Here is a 14,668-nt window from a genome sequence, read left to right on the forward strand (position 1 = left end):
GAATTTTTCTGTAAAGAATTCTTGAAATATATTTTATATATATATATATATATATATATATATATATATATATATATATATATATACACATATACACACATATATATATACATATATACATATATGTATATATATATAAAACACTGTAAATTTAAAGTGTTAATTTTATACATTTATATATTGTAATACAATTGTCATTGTAGTGATAATTACCACCTTTATCACATCACATAATTATCATTTTTTAGTGATTAGAATAATTGAGGAAACTTTCAATAATCAAACGTCTATAAACTGCTGACAGATCAGTGAAGGTATGAATTAAAATGTATTTAAAAGGATGACATCTAAGTCATTGCCAACCTCCATATCATGGAGTGTTGGTGGCAGACGTCAGATATCAGAGAGTTAAAAAGTCAATAATCTGGTAAAAGCGAAGGTAGAGACCACAGATGTGAAGTTATAAATTAGTTGCAGTTTCTGACTCACTATGTGAAATTTAAAATTAGGAAGTTCTACGTAAAGTTTGGAGTTATGACTCCCTTTGAAAAATTTGAAGATTTATCAATCTCTGCCCACGTTTGTTTGAAGCAATATTTAATAGAGTAGTAGACCTCGCCTTGAGGTGATCTGGACCGTGAACTCTCTATTTCATCTCTATTAATACTGAACTTTTCACTCATAATATTCCAAAATGGTTTTTGGCATTTAAATTGATACACTCTGCAATGTGCTGCCCTTTAAAGCAGTTGGTGTGGCGGCAGAAAATATGCTGTATGATAGAGCATTCATAAATTGGGGACGTAAGTGTAAGGCATCCAGGCTATACTTTCATGATTAAAGAATTCATGGGAGAATCATTCCGAATAAGTGAAAGAAAAAACAAAAATCAAAGGGGAGAAAATTTCATTTGGTTACAGAAGAGTGAAATGATATAAACAGGATTCAGTCAAAAACAAAACAGTAGTTTTAGTGGTTTTGACATTGTTTCACATTTCACTAGACCTCTCCAACTTGTTTTCACCCATTTAAGCTTAGTACACTTAGACACTTTCTGGTCATAAGTATATATTAAATTGTACCAATTACAGACTAAAAATGTAGGGAAGAGACTATCATGGAAAGATTAGGCAGAGGACAGGGGTGTGTGTGTATATGTGTGTAATCTCCTGTCTCAGCCCTCAGTTTAGCATGTAGATAGCTCTCTAGGACATTATGGACATCAACTTGATGGCACAGTAAAAGCCCTATTTACTTCTCCTAGTTAAGCCTCTACATTTTATGAGCTTTACATTCGCAATGACAGTTACATACTCAATGCTGACTTAAAGCTCTCTCTCCTGGTACCACTTTACAAATGTAATAAGATACTGGTACAAGTAAAATAATAAATATTTTTATGCTTGATTGATTTATCTTACATTTGAATTGCAAAAAAGACTTAAGCAAATGTGTAAATTGCTATTTTATTTGCTATTTAGCATATTCTATGTAAGAATCAATGTGTTAAATATTCCTTAACTGTGAAGTATAAAATGCCTACTTATGACTATTTTGCAAATACAAAACTTAGCTTCAGTGAAGTTAGAGCATTAGTCCGATTTCACACCTAGTTGAGAGTCCACCTGGGATAAGAACTATTTTTTCTCCTTTTCTCTAATGTCTTGTCTGTTCCTATTATTTAAGCCTGTCTCCTAAAACATAGAATTGCCCAGAATTATTGATGCATATGTCATCTATACTAAACATTTGGAGTGTCAGTTTCACTGACCTTGTCAAGATTTTATGCTGCACCAATTAAAACAGTTGACAGTTAATATTCTAGAAAGATTCCCTTTGAGTGTTGCAGCCATTAATGTATTCACATATGCTATAAACTCTATTTTTCGATAAAATTCAAGTAAACTTTTAGATTATTGTGAACAACAAAGAGGCTATGTAATAAACCTGGTAAACTCAGGGGTGCCACATGGCGGGCCTGACAAGCTCAGTGACCAAAAGGAACCACACAGCCTGGTCTGATCAGAAATTCCTAAGTGGGTAGCCATGGTGAATAGTCATGTACCAGGCCTATAGCTTCCTCACAAAAGGTCCATCTTTACCTAAAGTAAGCCCTGTCCACTGTTCTTATGTATCCAGGATAACATACCTTTGATATTCAGAGTAAGGTTCTTATCTAGATAACACATTGTTATCTTGTTCCCTGAATACCATCTCTATGCAATATAAATGTTATTTATTAACTATCCTGCATACACCAGTGTAAAAGAAGTATAAATCTTTTTGTTTAACTGTTAATCTCAGAGATGTCCCTGCTTTGCTTTCTCCCACCCCCTTCATCTAGCACCAGAGGATCTCATGTCCCTTCCTTATGTTTTCTCCTTTCACTCTAAATACATAAAATGAACTGCAAAACTGCCATTCTTGGGAGCACGTTTTTCAATCCACTGAGATTTTGCTTCAGGGAGTGTCCTCAAAATTTTGGCTTAGGCACTTATAAAACTTTCCTATAGGCTAGACATTCTTTTATTTACATTATTTATCTTAAAGAAAAAAATATTAATGACAGTTTTACAAAAGTAAATCCTGATATCAGTCAGTTCACATAAACAATTTATTGAATTTACATCTATGTCAATTACAGCTCATCTTTGTAAATTAACTGTTAACTTTCTAAAGCCACAAGTAAATCGGTTTGTATAACACTTTCAAATAGTTGCATCTTCAGCTAAGTATATTGACATTTAAACACAGTGGGATAGTGTAAATGCCACACATCAAAGGTAATATTATCCAAATTGTATTCCTTACTACTGTTGCCTATGAGTGCATATGAAATGTAAAATATTAGTCTATATTGTAGTGGTGTATAATCATTAACCATTTCTAATGAATGACCATTAATAAAATAACCTCTAACACACTCTTTGATTTTTGAAGAATCTTAGATGATATAGAATATCTTCATTTACTGTAACTACAGCAGATACACACATAAACGTAATTTTAGCTACCTTGTAACATTTCTACACCAGAGCTAGATGTAAATGAATACATAAATACGAAGCATATATGTACTTAGTTTTTCCTTTGCAGAGGACCATCAGTTAAATTACAAGGAAAGATACTCATTTGAAACTTTATATTTTAACAAACACTCACACACACAAATACACACACACACACACACACACACACACACGAGGTCGGACAGTTACATTCCAGAACTTTCCACCGTGTAAGCCCATGGTGGAAAGTTCACAAACATAATTGTCTGACATCGTCTGTGTCAGTGACCTTGTAGTTGTGGGGATTCATTCAGATCCAGTCTCCCCAGGATGTGCCACCCTGCCAGGCAGGTTATTTCCAGCTGAAAACAATTAAAGCCCAGCAAACTCAGGAAGAGTTTGTGTTTGTTTGTTTGTTTGTTTGTTCTTGGGTTTGTTTGTTTTTACCTCCACCTTTCCTTCTTAAAGAGATTCAGATAGAAAAACCTGCTTTAGGAAAGGAATCTTAGCATAATCGCCTTAGCATATTCACAAAAGCATATAAGAATAAGCTGAGGCAGACAGGAAGGATCCATGCAAAACTCTGTTCACTAGATTCCCATGTCCCACTGTTTCTGAGTTGTCTAGCAGGAATTGGTTTACCAGCTTTCTCTGGCTACCTGTGAATTGCCTATAGCCCCTTTGAAATCCCACACTCCTTCCCCCACTTTCTCCTTTGCCCGAAATGACATACATTTCTTATTTTGCCTCACTCTCTTTGGAATTTTCATGCTTTTGTGAATTCCCCATTTGCTTATGTGAATTCCCTATGTGCACGTATTAAAAGTTGATTTTCTCCTGGGATTATGTCTATATTTATTCTATAATTAGATCAGCTAGAAGTACTTAAAAGGTGGGAGGAAAATTATTTTTTTAAGCCTCTACAAAGTTTAATTTGATTTATAACTTTCTATGGGTGTATACAATAGTATAAGGAGGCATTACCTATTTCAAAACAAAGTATGACAAATTCTGCCACGCACCATAAGTTTTCTGAGTAAACGCTTCTGTTAAATATACGTTACTGAATCTGGCAAATCCAGTGACTCTATAGAAGTTGCTCTCAAAACCTGAATTTCTGCTTTTCCTTATTCAATTCTATTTTAATTACCTTAATTTTCATTCTTTATTAGATTGAAATATCCTCTTCTTTTTTCCCCCATTTGTTAAACATGAAATATAGTTTTCTGTCCTAATAACCTGAAAGTAAGTCAAAAGGGAAACAATTAAAAGACTAATTAATTGTGAAGCCTTTACATTCTACGGGAAATATTTTTTGATTAGAGAAGGTTTAAGTTGTTCATCTTCACATTTCATCAGTTCTTTAGAAAATGCAACCTGTACTAACCAAGTTCAAAACTACCGTCCTGCAGGAGCCATAAACTCTGATCTTGCTAGATTGAGCACTGCCCTTTATCTTCTTCCTCATAAATATAAAGATAAAATAGAAACGCAGCTGGATGCACCCTTTAGCAATTATTTCCCCTCTGATCTTCACTCTAGGATGAGGGCCACGTGTGAAAAGACTTGTGCACTCTGATAAAGATTCTCAGTGGGAAGCTAGCTGCCTTGGCTGTATTTCATTCTGACATTTCTTACACAGACTTTCTTTTGGTGTCTTGCTAATTTAAAAGGTGCCACTTCTTATAAATGGTTAACTATTAAAGTGTTTGAAGCTTTGGCCCTATTCTGTTTTTGTGCTTGATGCAAAGGAAAAAAAAAGTCCCAGGCTAAGGTGATAATTGTATCATTTACATACCTTGAAAATTTGAGAGACAGTCAACTCTGTTGTAAAATTAAAGTGTGGTGCAGTAAAAAGATTAGTCAGAACAATAGAATGTATTAAGGTAATTATAAATAAATGCTTTGACTCCATATTTCCTATGGCATACCTATGTTTATTCTAGTAATTGAGGGTATAAACATTCAATCTTTATATAATATGAGATAATTCAGCTCAAGGACAAGAAGGCTCACCATAGTTTTGTTATGTTTCACTTGGGACATCTTAATATAGCTTCAAAAACTTGAACTTATTATTTGGTTATTTTACATTTTTACCTATTGTTTTATTTCTAAATAATCATTTTAATTTTGCATGTACATTGCTATTGTCTAAGAGATTGTCATGTCTGTATCATACATAATTTTCCTAGAAAATAAACTTAAAACTCAAAGAAGTTTTTACCTATACTTTAGCTGAACTGAAGTTGTAAAGTATTTTGAAAGTATTCCCTCCCACTCATGATACTTTGTCCTATTCACTGATATTGCTTTTAGTTTTCTGTAACTAATCTGGGATATGTACAAAGATCGTTGTTCCTAATATAGAATACATAAAGAGTTATGCAAAGAAATATCTAATAATGTAGTTCTGAAAGAAAACAATATAAATAACCATAAAATAAACACTAGTTTTTAGGGTCCCAAATAGTTTATAAGCAAACTCTTCCTTTGAAGGAGTCATGTCCTCATTAGTTTCTGATTTACATCATCCAGATTACCTCCACAACTGAGGCTGTTTTTGATAACCTTCTTCCTGCTAATTAGCTCTACAGGTTCACCAATATTTTCTCCTGACCATAGCAAGAGGGGCCATTTACATTTCTATCACAACATGATGATATCTACCATTTTAAACCTCTACTGAAAGAGAATTCAAACTGTTAGACTGTGTTTACAATCTAGTCTAAAATATTCCACTGAAGATTACTAACTTTATAGTCAAATAAACAAAAGTACTGTCATGCAGGGCAGCATGCGGAGTCTCTGGTCCTGCTGCCCACATAAGAACCCAGGACATGGTGCAGCCAAAAAGGAACACCCACGGAGCCACAGATAGGGGAGTCAAACCACTATATTCTCTCTGGCAGCACTGTAGTCTCACTGGAGGCTGGACCCAGACTGTCTGCAGCCCGCCTGCCTAACTGCAATCCGCGCTTGCCAGCTCAGCCACTATCTCTAGCCAGCCACTATTTGCTGCTAGCGAAGCCACGGCAGTTATATTAGTGACCAAAGGCTCACTGGTTACAGCTGACAGCCAACTAGCCACAGCTGATGGCCATGCAATCACAGCTGATGGCCATGTACTACCTGAGCCAGCACCTTTCCATGTGAGGCCAAGAGCCTGGAAACTGCACTCCTGGCTCTGTCCCCACAGTTCTATACAATGAAAAGTCAATATAAAATTGGGAGAAGAATGCTTTCTTCTAAAATGCATTTTTATATGAACATAAAAATCTCTTCAAATCTCTACCTCCAGAAATGCAAAGAACCATAGAAAATTTTGCTTTTCTTTCTAAGTCACTAAACACCTAATATTAGTTTCTTAGGCAGAGCCCAAGGTCAAAGTGTTCTTCTAACCCCTGATCCCAAAGAAATATCTGAGAGTCAGAAACTTCCCCCAAAATATTGGTGGGGTGATCTGTCATATTAAGACAGTAAAAAATCTTTTATTTCTATAATAGAAAAACAACTTTTTTTTTTTGTCTGTTATGCTTGCATTGTAAATATTTTCAGGTAACTTTGAATTAGACAGCGCTAGAGATATATGTATGATGTTCATGTAATTATGGAAAATATATTAATATTAAAAAGCAGAACACTGCCACATGAGGTATCTTTGTACCAAAATACCCCCAATGACTTAAGAAACACTATTTCTAAGAATTGTGTGCCTCAGCAGTCCAAATAGGTAGGATTTCCCAACGTGGCTTCACCTTGAATTTTGATGGTTGATGTCTGCGTCAGCTGGGACTTCTCAGTTTCTATCCACATGGCCTTTCATAAACCATCAGGCTAGATTGTTTTTTTGTTGTGGTGGTTGTTGTTTTTCATGATAGTGACACAGTGAGAGGGCAAGAATGGAAACAGTAAGAAAGACATCATAAGGCCTCAGACTTACCCAATAGTATTTTTGTTGCATTCTATTGGCCAGTGTGAGCCACAGTTCAGTTTTTAGGGGTGTGTGGGGACAAAGCCCCAAAAACCAGTTTCCAGGCTCTCGGCCTCACATAGAAAGGTGCTGGCTCGGGTAGTAAATGGCCATCAACTGTGATCAGATGGCCAGCAGCTGTGGCTAGTTGGCCATCAGCTGTAACCCGTAAGACATTGGCCACTAATATAACTGCTTTGGCTACGCTAGCAAAGAGAATGGGGGCTAGCAAGAAGATGGTGGCTGGCAAGCACAGACTGCTTTTAGGGAGATTATGTAGATCCTGCTGCCTGTGTCTCCAGCCCAGCCGCCAGCCAGAATATACTGGTTTGACTCCCCTATCTGTGGCTCCGTGGGTGTTCCTTTTTGGCCTTACCGTGACCTGCTTTCTTATGGGAGGAGCGGGAGCAGAGACCCTGCAGGAAACCCCGCCCGACACCCCGCAGGCTGCCCCGCCGGCCACCCCGCACGACAAATGGCGCACCGAGCAGGGTCTCCCGGACGACAGGGTGAGTGGATTGCTACTCAGCAGCACTGTCACCCAGCAAAGGACAAGGGAGTGGGGATTCTTTCAGAACTGTTGTTATGGAAGCTTTCTTTCCTGCAGAGTATTATTTAATCTCAGATAATTAATGGTAACATTTGCTCTAACTACACTCTTCAAGTCCACTCAAGGGTAATGTGATTTCTCCTTACTCTTTGCTAGCCATGGACATCGTCATTTGGTGCTAACCACCATCACTAAAATCACGTGATATTTTAAAAATTGTCTACTTAGGTCATCCACACTGTTTAAATAATAAATTATTATTATTGAAAAGAAAGTATATAATTCAGAATTTCTCATTGAAAACTACTACTTCACAAGAGTAAGTCTGTCTACCCCCATGAGGTAGGCACAGTTCTTTGTCACCACAAGGAACATTGCCTCAGAAAGTGCCCACATGACAGAGTGGGCGATGTGAATGAGATGACGAAAGAGCTGTCCTGAAACAGAATTTGAAGTGAATTGGAGAAACTTCTGGGAAGTATGTGGTTTATTATATTTTGTATTATTCCTTACTCGTACTTTCACGATGCTTAGATCTAAAGGAAAATGAAAGTTACTAAAAATCTCTGCTCTTCCTGAAGGTTTTCATTTTTTTTTTTTTTTTTTTTTGCTCTAGTTTTAAACTTAAGAAACTTATATGTTGTAAATCACATCAAGGAAAGTTTGCAGGGTAGGATTTTTTTCTTTTTGAGTGGTAGTCACATTATCATGCTTATTAAAAATCATTTTTATAAATGTATATTTTAATAGAACCATAAGAAAATATACTTTTGTAGTCCCAAATTTCATAACTAATTCTTTTAATCCATCAGAACATTTTTCTGCCTACTGATCTTGTTCTTTCTCTAGTTCAACTTTGTAGATTATTTCATGCTGTTAAGAATATTTGATACAATTCCATGATCAGCAAGACCCCAGGAGAAAATGCAAAGGGCTGTATCAGTGGAGAGGCTGGTGGCTTCCCACTGCCTTTTGCTGTTCATACGTTGAATTTCTTGGGTTTCGAAATAAAATATTTTACTTTCTCCATCATGTTTTCCATTTGTGTAGGTCTCTATACTAGAAATGTAGAGATGGTATATATATAATGTATCTCCAAGTTTGATGACACTGATCTAGATGAGGTGATAACTGCAAATTACTAGTCTAGAATATTGAATAAGATGTACTGAAAAATTATTGTTTATTTCACAGGTTCATTTTTGTTATATTTCTAAACCGAGAATCAAAAGCTATTTCTGAATCATTCTTACAACTGGTCTGCAGACAGAATATAGTTCAGTCAAAAAAATCAAGCATCCCTACAAAATTATTACTGTTGACTAAGACATGTTATGTGGAATGTGTGATCTAACAATTTTAAATAGTCTTGTATAAGAACAAATGTATGTTATTAGAAACTGGCAAACGGTAGTAAAATTTTAAATTGCAAATAGAATAATACATGAAAACTGACAGATTATATAATTATATAAATAAGAGTAAGTGTGATATCACGAGCCCACATATAATTCCCCTACGTCCACAAAATGCCTCTAAAAGTCTGTTTGCATGAGACAGAAACTTTCTGAAAAATCTAAGCTGATAAAGGGGAAGAGATGGCGAAGAATTTTTTTTCTATGAGTACTACCTACAGCTTAAGGAAAAATGTTATCAAACAGAGCATGGTGCATGGCAGTCAGAATAAAAGCCCCCTTCCCATTTCACACACAAGCACACACATTCTTCTACTCAAACTCCCTACAGGATGGGTAAAGGAGACAGTTAAAAAGACCAGTCAAAAAACATTTTTAAATCTAAAAGCTGTGAAAAGATTCCAATAACAAGCCAATGGTGCTTTTGTACCAAAATAATAGAATGTGTCACAAAAGTGGAAGAAATTCTCTGCGTTTGGTTGGGAGGCAGACAGCGCAGGGCAGGGATGTTGCCCTGTTATTGCTGTTGATATAAACAGAAGACAGAAATTGCAGGAGAAATAGTGTCACCTATAGGAACAGTAACTGGTAAGTATCTAGCAGAGAGCCTGACACCTGTTAGGGTGAAATTAAATCTTTATGTGGGGCATAATGCAATATATACAGATGATGTATTATTGAAGTGAACACTTGAAACCTATGTAGGTTTGTTGACCGCTGTCGCTCCAATATATTTTAGTTAAAAAAATAACACTAAACACTTTAAGCTAAAAAAAAAAAAATCTTTATGTGATGAATGAAACATGAACTAGATACAGTTACATAGCAAAGCTTAAGAAATAGGTAGTGGTTTGTTGAATTGCACTAACAATGTCTTTGGGTGGTGGTAGCATGTAGGGGGTAAGAATAGTGATGTCCTTGTTCCGTGATTAATGATCATTGTATCAGCTTCAGAAGGTAATGGTAGAGAGAACATGACTCAAAAACATTATCATCATATTGACTTTGCTTGATAATCAACTTGTTCTAGTAGCAAGAATGATGCTTCAACAGCAGAGGCCTTGTCACCAGTCATAACTGACAGAGAGAAGATGGAATCTTTAAATTGAAAGTGGTGGTGGGGAGAAGCTTTCTTAAACATGTATTAAATGCATTGTGTGGGCCCATATACTTAAACAGAGCAATATAAGGCCAGATTTATTGCGTCAAGTAATGGCTAGAGACTGGGTGCAGCTATATGTTGCGTGTTGTTATCTCACACCGCCAATTTAGAGTTCAAATCTATTTCATTTGGAAATTGAATGGTTATGTCTCAGCCTGCCTATTGAAAGGTGAATTGTATGGCCCAAACCTCGCTGGAGCTTCTAACCATAAATTTAACCCAATTATCTGTATCACACGATCATATATTAAGGGGCATTTTTCACAATTACATGGGAAGCTTTTATAATATACTGATGTCCAGATCCCATTCTTGGCAATTTTGAGGTGAGGCCAAAACATTTTTTTAAAAGCTCCCCAAGTGATTCAAATACACAGCTAGGTTTGAGAACCATTTATCTGCAAGAAAGTTTCTCTCTTCTACTGACAAGATTAATACATTCCAATCTCCTGAAATCAACCTCATTGGCTCATGATATTGAGTCATAATACTCGAATATTTATAATAGAATTTTATTTGTTTGGCATAAATTAATCAAAAAATATTACATAGTGGAGTTTTCTCTTCCTTGAGTTTCCTTAGTCCATACATAGACTATTTCTTATAGAAGTTCTATGAGCTCATAACTGTACTTCTTATTAGGGAACTAATAAGTTCCCTAATAAGGAAAAAAATATTTAATTAATAATAAAAGATAGAGTAGGAGAGAAATAGACCACAGAGTGTAGTAAGGTCTATGTGAAGCAGCTATTTTTAGTGTAAGTTATAAATTAGTACTGAAAATCTCAAAGTTAAGTCTTGCCCTCAACTCTGTTTGAGTCCCTACTGTTTTAACAACATTGTGGTGTTTTTCCCTGTTTCTCTCCTAGGCCTAATTGATTATATAACATACAGTGGTCAATTATGTAAAATTCTTGTGCTTAATTACCTATATAGCTTGTTTAACTACCAATGACCCTTGAAGATGGTGGAAGATGGTGGAGTAGGGTTGGGGGAGTGAGCAGAGAGCTTTTACATTCACCTCATTTATATCTAAATGTAAAAAGTTTAACTTCTGTATATCATGGGTGAAGCTAGAGACAAAGAGGAGGGGTGTTATTGTTGTAATAAAAGGATGAGAGTGAATGGGGAGTGGTCAAATGTAATGGGAGATCTGAATGTACAGAAGCCCTAGTGCAGAGACAAAAGGAAAGATCCTGGTGGGAAAGTCAAAATGGAGGAGATTAAGGGGCAAGATGAGGGTCAAAGAGTCAGCCCCTCTTAGTTTCTTCTATGAAAGTCAGATTTGGGTCCCCAGTTTTAGCAGATCCACTTTGGAGTGTGATCTTACTCAGGAAAGGGATGATTTTTAGATCAGACTCATCCTAATTGTAAATAATTTATTGTTTGTATATCACTTTTCAACCATAACCAAATTTCTAAATAGATATTTCCTGAGGTTTTATTAAATAATTATCACTATGTGTATTTCATATCCTCTAAGAATCATCATTTTGTAATCCAGTGACTCTGCTACATTCTTAAATTTATATCACATGTAATTTCATTAAGTTCATTTTATTGTTTAAGCCAGTGCCATAATAAGTTTTCATCTCTAGATTAATTTCCTTTTATACACAGCAACAAAGCATGCTCCAAACACACCGCTTGTGAGACTGTTAGTTTGCATGCATAGTGGCATCTTGCCTTACCCAGCGTCTGTGATTATTCACTAAAGAATTCTGCATATACTCATTATCCACAGGAAAGTCTTCCTCATCTTTATTTGTGCACAGCTCAGGAGTAAGACCTCCTGCAAGTTGCAATTTAGATGTAAAAGGAGTTTATTTTAGGAATGTTCATCTTTCATCACAAAGGGGTACATACCCTCCATGAAGGGCATGCAAAGCTTCCACAGTTTTAATGAGAGTCCTGTGTGTACATCAATAGGAAATGGGAAAACCTTTGGTCACAGACAATGTCTCCAGCAGTGAGAGAGGCATATTAACTTTCTGATCTAGCAGTTATCAAAATCAGCATGAGCTCTTCTTTCTCAGGTAGGAACTGCTGGATGGGGGACTTGATTCTCACTCCTCTGGGAATGTAATATGGAAGAAAGTTATCGAAGACAGATCATAAAATATTTATGAAGAGAGCGTGACTATATTTTGCTTTACTAGTGCCTGTGATACAAATAATATAGAGAACGTAGTTCCTCCATTTTACATAGGTCGCTAATCTGAAGGAAGAGATTAAACAAACAAAAAACCGGGGGGAAAAACCTTAAAAAGCATTTTTCTGAATGCTATTTAAGTATACGCTAGCCAGCACAGTAGGGTGAACAGTCTTTGTAAATCCACATGTCATTAAATGTGGCCAACATTATAACTGTTCATTTAATTTTTACTGAAAATTTTGCATTTAAAATTTTAGCCATATTTATTGTTCTGAAATAATTGGCAAAAATGGGATGCAAAACAAATACATGATATTTCCTCAGGAACTATATAGGAAACATCAACAATATAGATATTTACTAATTCGTGTAAGACACCCTGACATGCCAAAACATATTTCACAGATGCCCAGTACTATTTAGAGTCAGAGAAGACATAAATTGATATTTTATTTGAACAAGGAGTTTTTCCGTTATGAGATGAATAAATTTAGATTTAAAAACATGAGAGAAGTGATTATGGTTGGAAAACTTTTGGGTAAAGCTTTATAATGAGAAATGAAAATGAACTAAGCCCTTCCTTGAAAGAGGGTTGTGTTGGGGATTTAGAGAGACAAAATTGGTACAAAAGCTAGGATTAATTGTGCATAGCCCCAAATGTCAAGCTGGTGGTTGAGCTTGCTTCAGAGGAGAATTATTAATACTTTGGAAATTGAACATAAAATCCCAATTCATTTTATTTTAAATAATCTGATTTTTCTAGATATTGAATGAAAAACAATGCAATGTACATGCAACAATATAAAGAGAAATTCAATATTATGATGATTAGTATGATAGCAGAAACATAGATTTGAGTGCTGGTGGGACAGTAATCAGGAAGATATTCTCCAAAATTTAGCTTAAATTCGGAAGACACTTTACTAAGTTATCTGGAATAGAAATTAAAATCGAAATGGAACAGTATTTTAAAGGAAAAAATAATCTTTGACTAGGTTGGATTGAGAGTTTCTTAAACTTCTTTGTATGATAGATCATATGGGTCATTGTGGAGGGGAAGAGAGCAAAAATGAAGTTTGTTTATTGTGATAAGCATCATAATAGCCTTTTTACTGGACATTGCTGATTTGCGCAGCAAGATTTTCTAAACCCCAGTGATGCACACATTATCTAGCCATGTAACATAAAGCAGCGGAGCCAACCATAACAAACTTCGGTTTTTAATGAATAGTTTCTAGTACTAAAATAAGCCTCTGCTGACTCACCCACATCTGATGCTGATGTAAAGTCATGTCTGGCTTTCCCTAAAAACAACAATTTTGAATGGTAACCAAATCATATAAATCTAGCCTAATGCAAAATATCCAGTCCAGAGATCAAAATCCTGACATTGAGAGAAGCAAGCAATGAATGTCACTATGTTCTTCCAAATCCACTAAATGACAATGATTCCAGTTTTAAATATTCTGGCATTTAGAATATTAGTCAAACTGATCTACATGGATAAATAATAGGGCAATGCATAAATTATTGTTAAATTTGGGCACTGTTGAGAAGGAATGTTATTAATAAATTACAGTTGTACACCAGGTGTAAACTGTCCCAGAAAATCAGGACATATGGTCACCCTAATAATCGAAAATTGGAATGTTTTTTTCTTCCATATCTATTAATATTTACTCTGGATAATTTAAAGGTTCATAAGTAAATAACTGAATTAGTTAACCAAAGTGCAATGTTTGGGAGTAGTAATAGAAGCATTTTTTTTTTTCTGGGAAAGAATAAGCAGAATTTAGTAACCAAGAATATAACAGGTATAACAGTTAAGGGGTGGAAACATCAAAGGCAACTAAATCAGTTATGATGCTTTCACTGAACATAACAGCAAACCTGCATACAGTGGTTTAAACAGACATGGGATGGTTTCTCACATAAGTCTGGAGGTAGGTGGCTGCTAGCATTGGTGTAATCTTTAAAGGTTCCACTATATCAGAGTCAATGTTTTTGATATTCTAATGGCCTTTGCTTCACGGTCACTGGATGGTTTCTACCCTCAAGTTATCATATCTATCTTATAGGAAGAAAGACAAATAGAATGATTTTCTAAAATTATCATACATGCATGATATGCCTGATGAATAGATCTGTGTTACACAGCTACAGTTGATAGAAAAATACCCAGGGAGAAGGGATTTGGGAATTGGGGTCATATTAGTGCAACAATAACATATATACCACATGATGTAAAGATTTGATATCAGTACAATATCAGGAGTGGCTTTAGTAAGTGTCTTTAGTAAGGATAAGGAAGAGGAAGATAAGGAAGATACGGAAGAGGACTCTTATTTTCCTTCAAAAAACTATAAGGATTTATTTGTTAGTTTGGGACTTTTTTATATAATCAG

This window comes from Rhinolophus hipposideros, assembly GCF_964194185.1.
Source record: "Rhinolophus hipposideros genome assembly, chromosome: 4".
NCBI lineage: Eukaryota > Metazoa > Chordata > Mammalia > Chiroptera > Rhinolophidae > Rhinolophus > Rhinolophus hipposideros.